General features: G+C 32.8%; 1 long non-coding RNA gene across 1 annotated transcript; it reads right to left on the reverse strand.

Moving 5' to 3' along the window:
* Positions 1 to 1996: 1996 nt before the first annotated feature.
* On the reverse strand, positions 1997 to 3968 carry LOC128179328 (uncharacterized). The gene is made up of 4 exons (XR_008243067.1): positions 3657 to 3968; positions 2584 to 2637; positions 2392 to 2461; positions 1997 to 2270 (listed from the first exon to the last, which is right to left on the reverse strand). It is a non-coding gene; the product is annotated as an uncharacterized LOC128179328 (long non-coding RNA).
* Between the last annotated feature and the right edge of the window lie 6755 nt (positions 3969 to 10723).

The raw sequence follows: 10723 nt of genomic DNA on the forward strand, positions 1-10723 counted from the left end.
GAGACAAAGAGTCAAATCAATTACCACTATACATATCTGCACGATAAACCAGAATGAGGAAAGTGCTTGTAGTAAATATGTATAACGAGCACAGAAAATGAACTATACTGGAGCTTCTTCCCCGGTCGGGGTTTGAACGTTAGGCCAGCGAAACCCGCTCTATAGCAATTCGCGGCCAGCTAGGCAGCAGAAAATTTGAAATAATATGAAAAGGGTGCAGATGCAGTACCGATTAGACTCAACCTTACACCAAAGGAAACCCAAACTAAACCCCGGGTTTACTTTTGGGGTTTACTTGGGGTTTACTTTTTGAAAATTTGGGTCCACTCGGGATTTACTCTGGGTTTACTTGGAAATTGTATCTGAGGTCAACTGTACGCACTGAAGTGTGAAGCAGACCAGTCTTGATCTTACCATCCTACTGCTTGTAATTCATGCCCTTGTGTATTCCGAATACACAGTTAGCGTCTGCTTTCAGGGGTATATTTCTAACTGGGTTTACTCTCTATGTCCACTCTCGGTATATTTTGGGTTTACTCTTGGTTTACTCTGGGTCCACTCTAGTAAACCCAAAGTAAACCCAGAGTAAACCCAGAAAAAAACCCAGGGTTTAGTTGGGGTTTACTTTCTGTAAGGTTGGGTCTGAGCGGTACTGTACAGTACCGATCAGACCCAACCTACATGTAACACCAGAGTATACCCCAACTAAACCCTGGGTTTAGTTTTGGGGTTCACTTTGGGTTTACTCTGGGTTTACCGTTTTAAAATTTGGGTCCACTCGGGGTTTACTTTTGGTTTACTCGGTGTTTTCTTTGGATTTACTTGGAAATTGCTTTTGAGGTCAACTGTACGCACGGAAGCGTGAATCAGACCCGTCTTTTATCTTAGCATCCTACTGACCGTTAATCCTGCCCCTTGTATATTCCGAATACACAGTTAACGTCTGTTTTAAGGGGTATATTTCTGACAGGGTTTATTCTGTTACCACTCTGGGTTTACTTTAGGTTTACTATAGTAAACCCGGAGTAAACCCAGAGTAAACCAAGAAAGTAAACCCATAGTTTAGTTGGGGTTTACTTTCTATAAGGTTGGGTCTGATCGGTACTTTGTAGACAGCAACATTGCACTTTTTATCAATCTTCAAACCATGGATGCACTTGTAGGCAATCCATTTTTAGACGGGGTCACGTGACCCCGTCTATTGGTTTACTGTCAGCCGAAGTCTCAAACCGGAAGGCACGCGTAGAACACATGAATTGAGTCTACGCGTAAGAAAATAGTGCAGAAAGTTTTCATGCATTTCAGTAAATATGTATCATAAAAACACGCATTAAATCTTTTTAAGTCCTCTGTGTATAAACAAAATTCTATTTAGAAAATAAACAAATAGTTTTATTGATTAAAATATTCTTGCTCGGGTTCAAATGTGGAATGAGTTACGTAACTTTAGTTAAACATGTCAGGCCAACGTCTGCGGTTTGTTCATCTAAATTCAGATGAACTCGATAGTTTAATTGATGAAAAAAATTCGGCAAATACGACAAAAGTGATAAACTCAAGCGTGAGTGTTTTAAAAACATTTGCCTCTGCCTTGTGAATTACATGTAAATAAATATGTTGATAACCCGAGTTTGATTTGTTTAAAAATGTTATATAACATATATTACATGTCTTCTCGAGCGACAATACCAGAATATTTGTCCCTCGGTGACAGGAAAGCCCTGAAGTGTTATGTCGCCCTCTGCCTTCGGCATCGGGCGACATAACACTCCAGAGCTTTCCTGTCACCTTGGGTCAAATATTCTGGTATGTCGCCCTCGAAGCCATGTAATATATGTATAATATTGCACTGCATATAAAAAATTGTCCATTGAATCACCAACATGCTGTAACATTTTACATTGCTTCATATTAGAACAAACTAGAACAATTATTTTCAATCTAGTCAAATCAATTGTATTCCAAAGTATATGGTAAAAAAAAAAATTTTGCTTCAAGTAACCGGCAAATTAAATCAGCATTTTTGCCAAAAATCACCGGTTGATTTGAAAAATTGCGATTATGACATAAATCACAAGCAGTAGTCCATCCTCAGCCGGGTCATAATCTTGTGTATGCAGGTAGGGGCTCATCTGGAGGTTGAGCTGAAAATCTAGCTAAAGGTTGGACTGACAGTTGAGCTAGAGGTTCAGAGGGAGGTTCAGCTGGCGGTTGAGCTTGATATTCAACTGGAATTTGAGAATCTGACGTATTCCCTTTGCTCTTGTTCTCTGTTAATGATGGAGTAAGATAAATTTAGCTTGATAAAAGCATGCAAGGAGAGGAGAGAATTATTTTTACAGTCTTATAAAGATGACAAAGAGAAAAAAAATTCTCAACCAACTGACTTACTTATAAAGCAGCAGCCACAGACACCGCCAATTCCGATAGGACCAAAAAACTGCCTACGATTTTACCGACACTGAAATGTATCACAGATACAGGTAACATATACTTAACGCTTAAACATGTGCATACTAGTATATAAAGGCAAGATGAAATACAGTGGTTTACAATGCACCTCAGTTAACAATAAAAGTTTACCGGAACGTGCTTCGACGTCTCTTATTCTCTTCATATCCGGTACTTTGTTCATGCCTAGTAAATAAAAAAAAAGTATTTTACCACTGGCTTTACAAATAAAACTGCGTTGATTCATATGATAATCGCAGTGTGTAAAACATCTAAAGTGTTTGTTTTCTCCTTAACTTGTATCCAACGATTACTGACCGTTCATCAAAGCGTTCTGCTGTAAACAAACATAGTTATTTTTTAAGATGATGAACAATTCCTGTAGAATATGAAATAAACTTAAAGTTTCATTATTCATTGCAAAACTAATACAATTTTTTAAATAATGTTGAAGGCTCTTGATATTATTGAAACAAATACCGGTATTACTATAAAAAGTACTTATTTCGTGTTATCTGTACCAATGTAGAATCGTAAAGCATAGTGTCTATATGTTGTTAATAAATTTCATCGACGTTCTTCTTTTGATTTCTATTTTATACCACTTGTGTTTGAAAGTCTTGGCAACAAATACTAATTCTTAGAATCCTGAAAAATATATTCTGTAGTCATTTACAACAATATCTGTGAGTATTCTAGCATTTAACTGATCTTCTTTATATTGTCCTTTATTTTTAAAGAAACGGTATTGTGTTCTGTTTGTTACAAAACCTAATAAACCCGTAACCATTTGTCACTGTATAATTATGCACAATCTTTGAATTTTTCACACATATTTCAAACAATTATACACTCCATCCAAATACTGTTTATCTTATTGAAAGTTTGGTTTATATCTTTGCGGTTTTATATGCAAGAATTACCTATGATCAACTGATTTTATGTTACAATGAACATATGGTATGAAGTGGAGACAAGTCATTGTAAGATCATTCAAAGATCCGGAACAAACCTGAAAAAGCTGATTACATTTTATACCTACTTCAAACAGTTTATAAATTTATACAATCAAATCAAATAAAACAAACCATGTCTATCTAAATAAAATTCCGTTTTATATGTTTGAGGTTAAATGTGCTACAATAAACACCAAGTCTAAAGTACAGAAACATCATCATGAGATTAGTTAGGAAGCTATTACAAACCCGAGCCCGATGTTGCTAATACAAGTTTTGGTTGCGGTACATATGTACTCATCAGGGCAACACCACGTGGTACCTTTACAGCAGTGGTAGCCAACGGGATCAAGACAGTCAGAATCTCGGTCACATGTTCCATTTGGATACAAAGCTAAAATTGGCCAATAATACCATAGTGAACGAAACACACCTAATTCTATTTTTCAGTAAAATACGAACGCAAGATTACTATATTATATGTTTCGCGGTTTGACAGTGGATGAATGCAGCAGTAAAAACAGGTAACTCCCTATATCATCAACTAGACTTGTTCCCTTGCAAAACATCATCGCCTTGTTTCAAATACTTTATTTGAATTTGAAATTAATACTAGAAATTGATAAGAGTCATGGTTTACAATGAAACAGAAAAACATGTAACTTTAACTTTATTACATGTATCACGAGGAACACCATATGTTTAATCCACTTGTGCTTTATTACGCCGGAAATACAGCGTGTTCAATGTGATGTCATACGAATACTTTCCTTTGCGTTGTATACGTTTTTCAAGGTTCTAACTAAACTTAGTGCAATACAATAGAACAAGTCGAAAATTAGAAATATCTTTTTCGTTAATTCCGAATGAGAGGTCCGTCATTTTTGGCATAGGACTACAGGGGCGAACAAATCCTAACAAAAAAAATTTTGACGAAAGAGAAGATTCAGTTCATTATTTTTCTCTCACTTTGGTAGTAAGAGCATGTTTGGATTGCTCGCAAGCTGCACTTTTCATTGTAATCAAAAGAAACCTTAAGCTGTGCACTTTTCATTGTAATTTTATATTACCTTACGATATCTAACTAATGAAAGATAAAATGTCCCTGACCTACACGTATAAGTAAAATAAATTTTCAGATTCTTTGGGTGTAGTTTAGAGACAGGTACGGAGGAAGTTCAAAAATTATTTGGACACTTCTTTCATCTATTTCTACAAAGGTCAAATAGCAATGAAATTTTACAGTAGCAAGGTTATATTGCAGTAACTTTTATTCATCGTTTATAATTTACATTTATTTTATGAAAACAAATTGCTGTCATGAAAAGTGGTTGTACCGAAATTGCAAAAAATAATATATAAATAATTTAGGACGATTCGTACACGTTTTATTTGATTTTTCAATAATATATTAATGTTCTTTTAATAGAGCTGTCTCGGTTTTTATTACAAAAAACTTTTAGAAAGAATGAATCCTAATTAAATTTGAACTTTTACCATTGACAAATTATACGATTTTTTTTCTTGAAGCGTAGGTGTTTAGGGTAGTGCGTTTGTTTTAATTTTGGATTTTATTACTTGTAACTTCTTTATTTTCCTACAATACATTTTATTTACATTATTATTGTCATGAAATGACTCTTAAGAGTCTTAAGTTAAAACTAGACACTATTTTTAATCACACTGTTACGCATGTATGCTTACGAAACTTTCTTAAAGTATGATTTAAGAGTGTTCCTAAGATATGACTGTAACAGAATACATGTTTAAAGTCAATAAATAAATTTAATTAAGTCTAACGGAAATAAAGAGAAGTTTAAATATTTATCTTTTTCAGCGTCTGTGTCCGAGATAACACTACGGAATGATTTTAAAGCGTACAGTCCAATCGAATCAAATGACATATTGTTGGGGCGCAATCAGAGTTTGCATAATTAAAATAAACGAAAATCACTTTAATACAAGTATGTCAATATTCTTATATTTAATCGTACAGCTGCTCGAAATAATTTAGATATAAATAATAAAGAATTATTCTTTAAATATTATGATGTGATAAATTCGGTCTGGTCGTGATCAAATCTATCATAAAGCCCAAAGGGCTATATTGAATTTCACTACGCTCCTACCAACATTCACACCTCATAATACTCAAAGAGTGATTTCTTATTCCTTAAATTAATGCTTTTTTGGTTAAAATCAAAGACATATGGAGATTTATCAGCTTACAAACAACATATTATTAAAAACACAGCCATAAATTAATGTGCAGTTTATAATGTTATGGAAACCTGTTGAAATGATTTATTCTTTTGTCATTCGGGTATAATATTAGTTAAAATTTGCTTTCCTCAGAATTTATTGTCAAACAGAGCAGCTTCTTTTCAAACGCCTACAATATATTGATTATCAAGTTATATTTACATTCCACATAATTTTTGCATGTAGAGTGTATGAAAAGCTACTGCAGTTATAAGACTCTAACACACACAGGGTACTCAAAGGTTAGAATGACTAGTTTTATTATGACGTCACAAACGTTGAACGCTGTAAAATGCAACGTCACAAGCGAGAATCAAGGTTCACGCTTGTGGCTGTTACAGTGGCTCTTCCATTAATTTGAACTTACCCATACTATATCTTTCAAAAAATAATGATTCAATGCATAAATACATGTACAGAAGTAAAGTGACTAAACATTTACAAGACAGCTGATATTGCATAACGTATTTAAACCTATCCTGATTTTGTCTTGTGTTAAAGACGTCCTAATTAATCAGTCAATGGTCAAAGCAACTTAACGTCCACTGACTTTCTCATGATTCATTTAGTAGAAACGTTTCACTCCTCAACACACATGTACACAGACATAATTTGTTAAATCATTAATTTGTTTAAATCATCAGCTTACTAGCAGGCAGGTAGCGACATTTGAGGGAAAAGGGTTGTCAAAAATTTTACCAATGTACCTGTTTTTTCTAATATCTATACAAGAAATTAAATTTTCAAAAATATTCAAAACGTCATTAGGCACTTCTTAAATCAACTAATTGTCTACGGACTTTTCCGTTTTTTCCGATTATAACAAAGAGCACATAGCAGGTGTGACCGGTCAGCAGAGGATGCTCATTCCTCCTAGGCACCTGATCCTACCCCTATCTTTTGGAGGTCCATGTTGCTCTTCTTCTCTTTTGTATTTTGTTTTGTGGATTTTTGAGATGGTTGACGGTTTGTTATTGTCATTTTTAATATACAGAATTTTAAAATGTAAAATGATTAGAAGAGTATTGCGTGATATCGAAAATTCATAATGTAAAAGAATAAATGACAATGCACCCCTACCCTGATTAGAAAGGAACATTAAGTTTGTCGAAGATTTATGATATTCCAAAACTTTCATTAAACTAAAGATGATTACTGTTAAATAACCTATATTTGCGTGCGAGAATTTTTTGCGAGATTCGCCGCGAACTAGTCTTTGCCGTATGGGTGTTATATCAAAATGGGTGTGGATTTAGCATGGTCGCGAAAAATAGTCGTCGCGAACCAGTTTGTATCTGGCAAATCGCGAAATAAAGTCGTCGCAAATAAAAGATGGTTTACAGTATTGTATCAAGTCTGTTCTGTTTTTGTAAAATCATTTTTCATTAAATCTTGGCCCCGTTGTGATGTATTGGGGGATCATAATTTAGGAAAGCTTCGAGAATCTGACTTTTAAAAATCCATATTATTTTAAGGAAGGACTCTTTTCTGGTTTTTGACTTGTAAACATATCAAAAGTGCATTTGATTAAATGCTCATTAATTTAAGATGAAGCGAAATTAAAATACCATATTTGTCTTTCTTTCTAACAATTATACAACTAGTAATAGTAAAAATAGTAATCAAAGTTTAAATTCCAAAAAGGACTATATTTCTCGCGAAATCTTCGCGTAGAAGAATTTCACATGTTTTTGGAGTTCAGAATTAATGTAGACTTATGAGATCTTATAGCATTTTTAAAACAATAGCATTAATGCTGGATTTTTTTTTTACCGAATGTGAACTTATAATGAAATACTTGGTCTGTAGAATACGTTTTAAAATTTGATTGTTCCAATAAAATTAATTGTTTCAGCTTTTTAAGGCACTTATTCTATAAATAGATCTGTGTAAAAAATCACTTAAACCGGGTTTTTTTTCTTACTAAATGGTCATTATCTTAGTGTTTTTGCAAAATGTCTTTATATATAAAGTCTATATAATAAGTAAAAATCAGAAATATTTTAATATTAAAAGCATAGAAAAATTGTCAAAATATCTTCAAAATGGAAGAAAATTAGAGGAAATGTGAGCTAGGCAATATTAATTTCAGTTTAAATATTTATTTCAATTAAGTAGTATAAACTGATAACGATTGTGACATTTTACCATTTCATTGATGAATAAAAGCTTTGTATCTTAAATTGACGTCTACATAACTACGTATTCATGTAACTACATCTATTGGTGTCATCCTGTATGATGAGGAAAAAGATAATGAACTTGACCTGACCTTGCTGCGAAAACAAGATGGTAAGATTTAATTAATCTGATACAACCATTTAGTAATATGGTCTGTCTGACTGTGTGAAAATTTCCTGTTTTTCTTATTATAAGAAGTATGTCTCATAATGAGAAGACTCCTTCCTTCAATGAAACAGAATTTAACAGGAATTTTATTTTTTACACCCTAACAGTATTCGTAGATAAAAGTCGTAATCTTCTACTCTCGTATAATTGTATTTCATTCAAACAAATATACTGTTGTTAATTGATATACATATATATTTTATTAATATCCTTTTTAATTTTCTTTTCAAAGCCTGCATATTTCGTATTATAGCTATGTTATTCCAAAAAAATTAATTGTTAATAAAAAAAATATATTACTTGCCTTCAGTTGCAAGGAAAGCATACATAAAGCTTACAATGAATAAAGGTAACTCCGCCATCTTGTGTTTTTCTTTCAGAACTATATATTTTTTTCTGATGTTCTTTTTTCCGAAACGCACCATCAAAGTGATTGTGCCGGATGTCAAATTTCAAAATATTGCGAACTGTTTTTATTAAACTTTTAACAATAGTGACGAAACATCTTTTTCTGTTGCGGTTAAAACATTTCAACCATGTCAAAAAGAGCGTTTAGATTATGGGTTTCTATTATTTCGATATAAAACTTTTAGTATTAACAATCATGCATAGCATTTCTTATCATATTAAATGCATGATGTAACAATAAGATTTAATATGTAAATAAAAATTGTCTGTAAGAAATGAAGCGTAAAATTAAGTGTTCTTTAGAAGATAAGTAAATCATTTGTATTTCTAATTAAATTCAGGGTTTTCCCAACTTCTGTGCACTTTGAAATATCTCTCCAAGCGCAATTGAAAATTTAAAAACAACAAAAAGAAAACCATTTGCAAGTTCTACATTGTTTAAACAGAGAACTTTTACAAACATGAATCATAATTTGAGTTATTGGTTTACATTGATAACCTTAATTTAACCTGTTTTTTGGGGTTTTTTGTTTTTTTATAAATTAATTTGAAAATTTCTCATATTTGCATGGAAAACACTTATCATTTTTTTCTCGAATTAAAAAATAATCTTTTTGTTAGCAGAACACTTTAAATAATGGGTTGTTATTATTTGCAGCTGCAGCCAGTTGTTGATATGAAATAAAGTTTCAAGTAAAAGTACATGTTGGTAAAGAATTTAAAAAAATGTTGATAATTTCTTTTGATTTCCCTTTCTTTTTATTTTAACGTACAACGCCCAGAATACAAAGTTTAAATACACTACGAAATTTAAAAAAGATATTGACAAGTCAAACGTTTTTCATGATTGATGGCAATTTGCCTTCGTTCATCAATATTTAATACTTTTTTGTTTTCTAAACGTTTTGGTTTTTCCATTTACTCATCAATCAAAATTGTCTACAACATAAACAAATCAAAATGATCCTTGTTTACGTACATGCAGGTAATTATATATATCATTGAGAATAGAACCTAATTGTCCCTGTACACTCTTATGACATTTTTAACAGAATTTTTATTTTTCCTCATTTCATCAACATGGGTGTTGAATTAAAAACATTCTGATGTTTTATCTTTGAAAGGCAAGTTGAAGTATTTTTTTGTTTAATAGTTGATGAAACATTTTGTTTTAAGTCAGAAAAATAAATTAATAAAAAAATAGATGAAAAGTGTAGAATTTAAAACTTCACAGAAAAAATGAAATGCCATTGATTGAATTTGCTCTCTTCTCTCTCTCTCTCTCTCTCTCTCTCTCTCTCTCTCTCTCTCTCTCTCTCTCTCTCCTTTTATTGCATTTTATTTAGTCTTTTTGGACCTACCGACCCAGTTTTATGTATTTTTAAATCTACAATCAAATACATAATATAAAGTTAAAAGTTCGCGTTACACCGTTATATAGTTTTATCAAGTACAATGCATATGAACTATGTAACATCAAAGAGTCAAATCAATTACCACTATACATATCTGCATGATAAACCAGAATGAAGAAAGTACTTGTAGTAAAAATGTATAACGAGCACAGAGAAATGAACTATACTGGAGCTTCTTCCCCGGGCGGGGTTTGAACGTTAGGCCAGCGAAACCCACTCTATAGCAATTCGCGGCCAGCTAGGCAGCAGAGAATTTGAAATAATATGATAAGGGTGCAGATACAGTACCGATTAGACACAACCTTACAGCAGAGTAAACCCAAACTAAACCCCGGGTTTACTTTTGGGGTTTACTTGGGGTTTATTTTTTGAACATTTGGGTCCACTCGGGATTTACTCTGGGTTTACTTGGAAATTGTATTTGAGGTCAACTGTACGCACTGAAGTGTGAAGCAGGCCAGTCTTGATCTTACCATCCTACTGCTTGTAATTCATGCCCTTGTGTATTCCGAATACACAGTTAGCGTCTGCTTTTAGGGGTATATTTCTGACAGGGTTTACTCTTTGCTACCACTCTGGGTTTACTTTATGTTTACTACAGTAAACCCGGAGTACACCAAGAGTAAACCAAGAAAGTTAACCCATGGTTTAGTTGGGGTTTACTTTGTTAGGTTGGGTCTGATCGGTACTTTATAGACAGCAACATTGCACTTTTTATCAATTTTCAAACCATGGATGCACTTGTAGGCACATCCTTTGCCGCAATCCATTTTTTCTATATAAGTGGTTGTTGTTTTGTACATAAGATGTCTCATACTTGTTAACAATTGTATTTAAAACAAACAGTGTTTTTGTGGTACAGTACCGATCAGACCTAACCTA

Source organism: Crassostrea angulata, chromosome 4, assembly GCF_025612915.1.
Source record: "Crassostrea angulata isolate pt1a10 chromosome 4, ASM2561291v2, whole genome shotgun sequence".
NCBI lineage: Eukaryota > Metazoa > Mollusca > Bivalvia > Ostreida > Ostreidae > Magallana > Magallana angulata.